Source organism: Myotis myotis, unplaced genomic scaffold, assembly GCF_014108235.1.
Source record: "Myotis myotis isolate mMyoMyo1 unplaced genomic scaffold, mMyoMyo1.p scaffold_m19_p_3, whole genome shotgun sequence".
Classification (NCBI taxonomy): domain Eukaryota; kingdom Metazoa; phylum Chordata; class Mammalia; order Chiroptera; family Vespertilionidae; genus Myotis; species Myotis myotis.
This window is the reverse complement of record NW_023416335.1, coordinates 155,265,940-155,272,462: the sequence shown is the minus strand read 5'-3', so window position 1 is coordinate 155,272,462 and position 6,523 is coordinate 155,265,940. Positions and strand designations below refer to the sequence as shown.

At 37.5% G+C, this 6,523-nt stretch overlaps 1 pseudogene; it reads left to right on the top strand.

Moving 5' to 3' along the window:
- The first annotated feature begins 2,754 nt into the window (after window positions 1–2,754).
- On the top strand, window positions 2,755–3,482 carry LOC118650634 (annotated as a pseudogene).
- Window positions 3,483–6,523: the final 3,041 nt, after the last annotated feature.

The following is a 6,523-nucleotide window of genomic DNA, read 5'->3' as shown; positions in this document are numbered from 1 at the left end:
CCAGAAGTACCCTCTGATGTTTCAGGGGTACCAAGGAAGGAGAAGTTAGGCCACGTCCAGCCCTTCTCACAATCCACCATTAGTGACCAGTCCCAGCTCACTGGTCTACCATCCATTTAACATTTCTTTTTCCTCCCATCACACCAAGGCCATGCTTTCCAGGTAGCTAGAATTCTTAGCCTTAATTTTTAGGTGATTAGCACTAGTTAAACAATTTTAAACAAAGATACATATTTAAGTAAACACATTATCTAGAACCTAGGTTAAACTTAGGCATATCCTGGGTCTCCCGAACACTGAGTTGGCAAGGTAACTGGAGCCCTTTAAGATCAGTATGAAACCACAGTTTCTACCTGAAATAATTGTACTTTAGAAATTGGATTACTGCTATCAGTTCCTTTTAAAGACTTTGACATAACCTTTAATTGTCCTTAGTTTAAGGAAAGCAGGGTTTTCTAGATTGCATCAAAAATCACCTGTTGAGGTTACAAAATCAATCCTCTCTTCTCAATCAGATCAATAAGCAAAGGCACTTAGTTATCTCTGGAAAACCACATTTGAGCCTTGCAAAACAGGTTGTTGGCCTACATGGTCTTTTCAGATGTAAATTGACCACATTCTTTAAGATTTTGCTGCAGGCAGGAGGCGACTATCTCCTTCCTCCATCAAGAAAAGCTTTCTTAATTAACAAAGGACCAGTTTTTGTTTTTGTTTTTTTCCTTTGGAAAAACTGTTCTTTATTATGGATTAGTCTTGGGATTTATCCTGCACATTTGAAAGGAGATTCTAGCTTAAAACTCTATCCAAAATCGGACGGGGCGCACATTAGTTTTAAGCCAGCTTTTCTCCCTACACGTGCACATAAATCCCAGACGCATTTACTTGGGGAGGGGGTGACCTGTTTCCACAGACTCTCACTCAGATGGCCGCCCGACCACCACACAAAGGAGGGGGGAGGGCAGTCCCCCTCCCTCCACACTCGCACACCTTCACCAGACATTCATTCAGAGTTTAAACAATCCATTCAATTCCTAACAACTTCCCAACCCCTGAGGGAGCTCTAAAGCCTCCCCCAATCTCCTTGAAATGATCAATCACAATACCCAAAGGTGCAGTCTGAGTCCATCCCATAACATCCATCCAGTACAAACACAGAACACTAAACAGGGCCCGAAAATACAGCCTTCCAACTCCATGGAAGCAACTAGACGTTGGCCTTATGCCAAACCGGCAGGAGCGACCCACCTCGTCTCAAATCCGCGAGGGGCATATCCATCCCTCCTGGGATGAGGGGCATACTCTTCCCTCCTGGGGAGCGGAACGTCTTCCAACTCTCCCCCGCCTGTGGTCTTACACGGCGCGTCCGCCTAGACCCCTCAGGCACTTACAAATTCCAGAAATGAGCTCACACAGAACAGAACACACAAAGACACACAACGACACACACCTACTGCGGTCAGTCAGACTCTTCGGATCGGGGTCCCTCGATGGTCTTGGGAATCCCGGACGAACCCACAAAATGCTGTGCCCAGATTTCAAGATTCCCAAGGGCCAACCAGGGAGCCAGCGAGTCCGATGCAAAAGCAAAGAGTCCTTCATTTCAAGTTAGCTTGAGCTCCCCATCCACCACACTCACCGACACAACGGCAAGCCAAGTGGCCGAGAGAGAGAGAACTCTGTGTGGAGAGAGGTTTTATAGGAGGTTGGGGTAATGGGAGGAGAAAGGACTGTGGGCCCTGCTGATTGGCCAGGCGCAAGTCGGTGTCTTGTTACACAGGATGTGGTCATATCTATGGCGACCTCTTTTGATTGTCATTGGTTAGTTTAAAGAAGTCCTGGGTGTGGCTAGAAGAGGCTTGGCTTCCGGGAAGAAGCCTTGCTGAGCACATGGCCAAGGTAAGATGGAGGGCATAGCCCTTACCCTGGGGCAAGATGGAGGGCGTAGCCCTTACCCTGGGGCAAGGTGGAGGGCGTAGTCCTCGCCCTTTCAGTAGAATGATGTAAATAGACACTTTATGTAACTTTTTAAAAAATTTCAAGTCACAAGCATTTCTTTTTTTTTCTTTTTTTTAATATATTTCTTTATTGATTTCAAAGAGGAAGGGAGAGGGAGAGAGAGATAGAAACATCAATGATGAGAGAGAATCATTGATGGGCTGCCTCCTGCACGCCCCCCACTGGAGATCGAGCCCGCAACCCAGGCATGTGCCCTTGGCCGGATTCGAACCTGGGACCCCCCAGTCCGCAGGCCGACGCTCTATCCACTGAGCCAAACCAGCTAGGGCAACACAAGCATTTCTTTATAAATCAGTGCCAAATACACCATCTTATTTTTCTTTAAAATGCTTGATATTAAACATTTTAAATCTCAGTGGTTTTATAAGTAAAGCCATTTAATTATCTCTTTTCAAAACAAAAATGTAAATGCAAATTGAATGTCAAGGTACTAAGACACCCAAGGCATAAAAGCTAATAAAGATTATAAGAAATAACTCCCAGGTACCGTATACATGCAGCAAACATTCCAGAGTTGCTTTGGATTTTTATAAATGTGATTGATGTTGTCTCACTCCAAAAAATATTGTTAAAGATGATTAAAATGTATAAGCCTACATTGATAAGTATAAATTCAATTTGTAAGACATGAAAGAGGAAATTTATGTCCTACCGTCTTGCTATATAGGTATGTTTTTCTCCAGATGGGTGAAAATAGTGTTCTGAGTTCTGCATTTATAAATAAGATGACTCAAAGACATGAGGCTAGTTCAAAAACATGGTAAGTTGGAAAAAGAGGCAGTTGAGAGATTTGCTGAGAAACTGATGCTTCAAGAAAAATATGAAAAAACACTGGTATCCTGAAAAGCCATCAAAAGGACAGCCTATAGATTCATTTGTTCAATAAGTTTCGGAGAGTTGATCCTGACATCTTGAAAGCCTGTGAGAACAGCCACATTTTGTACGGTGCCTGGGCTTGTGAGAGGAACTCACAGTGTGGGTGGACCACGTGAGATAGGGACAAAAAAACAATGCAGTCATTGTTGCCAGCTTTGAACATGAGAATAGAAAAAGAATGAGATCTCTAAGAAAGTTACCTGGGCCCTTGATAAAGTTATCTCCGATTATCAGTCAGGATCCCCTTCTTCAGATGAAGAAACAAGGAAGTAGAGGTGAAATCCAGTTTGGTGACTGCAACCCAACCCCCATGTACCAGATTTTAGAACTGATATTCCCACCTCTTCCAATGTGGCACCCTTTGCCCAGAAAAAAAAGCCAGGGATGTACTGAGAGAATGGCCATCAGTCACTACTCTCCTTCTGTTCCATTTGGTTTTCCAAATCAGAGAAGAAAGAATAATAATCCATATCACCCAATCCCAGTCACATGAAATGCATTGTGACCGGATTCACTGGAGTAATCCTTACATGGTAACACCTCATAGTAGTAAAGTTAGATGGGTTAAACCATCACACTTACTTTTATAGAGAAGTTATTGAGAATGATCTTTCTAAAAAATATATGAACTTTAGATATATTTAAATAGTTTGAGAAACTTTATTAAATTAGTTAAGTGCCTGATATACATATATATATATATATATATATATATATATATATATATATATAATGTATATATATAATTTATTTCAGAGAGGAGGGGAGAGGGAAAGAAAGATAGAAACATCAATGATGAGAGAGAACCATTGATTGACTGCTTCCTGCACACCTCTTACTGGGGATTGAGCCCCTAACCTGGGCATGTGTCCTGACCAGGAATCAAATCACAGCTTCCTGGCTCATAGGTCAACACTCAACCACTGAGCCATACCAGCTGGGCAAAGATTGGAAACTTTTTATGCATATTTATCTTCATAACCTATTTAGGTAGTAGGGGGCTCATAACATTAATAAAATTAGTAACAAAAATACTTTTGTAACACTTTGGCTAAGTCATAGTTCCACTCAATTCCCAGAACGCTAATTAGAATGACAACACTGTGGTGTGGATAATTTTATTATGCCAATTTTATGAAGGGTAAAATGAGGCATAGGGGGTTAGGTAACATCTCTAAAATCACATAACTAGTAAGTTGAAGAATTAGGATGTGAATTCAGTTAGTTGACTACACAGTTCATACTTCTAAGTTCTTAATGAATAAATATGTTGACTTGCTCGATAAATGATAACTACATTTTTTTAAGCCTTTTCATCCTCCAGTCCTCTGGCTATGGTAAAATCAGACTCTAAATCTCCCCAAGTGAACCTCAAAGACACATCCTGGTTAATAAATGGTGAAAAATATTTAAAGTTACTGATGAAGTGATAGAGTGATAAATCATATACTTATTGGAATACATAATAGAAAGGCCAGGGTAGAGACAACATTAGTAATTTTAGATTTTTAAGTCACCATAAATATTAACCAACGACACAAAATATGAAATAAAACAACAATAAAAGAATTGTGCCTATCAAATTTAAAACACATGAAAACATGTACATTTGACTGCATTGAGGTGATCAAGGGAAAAGATATTTGACAGAAGAATGGAAGCACATATTTTCTTACATAAGCAAAATGAAGTCTCCTAGAATCATTTTATTTCAAGATTTTCCATCATTTTGGAACTAGACTTTAGATAATGACTTCACATGCCCCCATAAACACCAATGCAAAATAAACTAGCATCACTGTCCTCAAGGAATTTGCATCATAATATATAAAACAGGAAAAAACTACTGAAAATATACTATTAGTTCTACTTCTTGTTAGGATATAAATTATCACAACACATTTTTGTTTCCATTGTAATCATTAGAAAAAATAGTAAACTAAAAATTATATATATATATATATATATATATATATATATATATATTAAATGATAGATGATAGATAGATGATAGATAGATAGATAGATAGATAGATAGATAGATAGATAGATAGATAGATAGATATGTGATAGGCCTTGACACAAGGAGTCTACAGGAGCTAAATTCCAAATAAAACTAAAACCTTCCTAGATAAGCAGACATCTGTGCCACAAGGGGGCATTTGGCAAGTCTAGCACAATATATGTATACAAGGTTGGCAATGACATAGATATAGGAATCTGCTTCTGTGGAAAGAGAAAGTGGGGCTTTTACCTCTTCAGTTTGGGTGACAGGTTGGAAGCATTAAAAGCCAAAAATGCAGATCTAGTTTTTTCCAGCAATCCACTGACTCCTCCCTGGAACTTTTACTAATAGCTGGGGAGTGTTGACTGCTGTGTTGGCAGCAGTTTGAATATTGAGACTGAGATGGAAAGCCAAAAGGGACCTCCACAGTCTCCTTATGTTTAGATTCCAAAGTCATTCTGGGTCCAGAGCTCAAGGCAGTTTAAGTCAGAAGAGGATAGAAACTGAAGTTACAATTCACCAATCAGCTTCAATCCAGTTTAGTTCCTGATTAAAATGAAGTACTAGCTTCCTAACAGAAAGAACATGCCCTCATTAAAGGAAAATGCTATTAATTGCAATCCCTATGGTTATTTAAGTGCTTTACCTAGCATAAAATGTAAAGTTATGGTGAAAATGTGACCCATAGTCAAGAGGGAACATTAGTCAATAGAAGAAGATCCACATATAACCCAGAAGTTAAAATTAGCAAAAACTGTAAAATAAATATTGTAAGTATATTAAAGAAAATAGAAATTATATGAATATATAGACAAAGTGAGTGAAAGGAGGACCTAAAATATAAAACTTCTAATGAAAATGGATGCTATAGAAATAAAATATACAATATTTAAATTAAGAATTTATTGGAGAGTTTTAGAACTCAGTAAAATGTTTGACTATTAAAGTATTACAGTTAACACTATTTTAAAACTTAATTGTATAGCTGAATCCATGGGTTGCATTTTAAAGTAAGGAAAAACCTGATAAAAATCTAATTTTCTGTATTTATTCTTCTTAGGGATTTAGTCATAAAACTGTCAATATCATCATTAAGTCAACATCAACAACATTATACATTTGTACTTTATATAGCATATTATGAAGTGGGTTCATTATAAATTTCTCAGTGATAATGAATTCCAAAGTATTAGATATATTTAATATATTTTTCTCATATACTCTATAATTTATTTGTAAAAATAAGTAATAAAATTGTACAATGAATTGTGTAAAACATGATTAAACCATCTTTTGACAAATCATGTCATTCATATTATGAAAAAAAATTGAAGCCAAATTCCAAATAATAAAAATTTTATATTTGGAACATTATTGTTATATACAGTTTAAGAATATCTTTGACCCTAAATAAACAGTTTATCTTTCATCTTTCATATTTTGATTGGAGCTATCAGCAAAGGACCTCACCTAAAATGTCCTAGGAAGGATATTTTGTTTTATTTTCACCATATCATAGAAGATTAAAAGTTTTTCTTTTGCCATATTTACAAGGAGGAATACCATTACATAGCTACAGAAAAAGATATTGGCTCTGAGAGAGATGACGGAGTAGGAAGTACACCT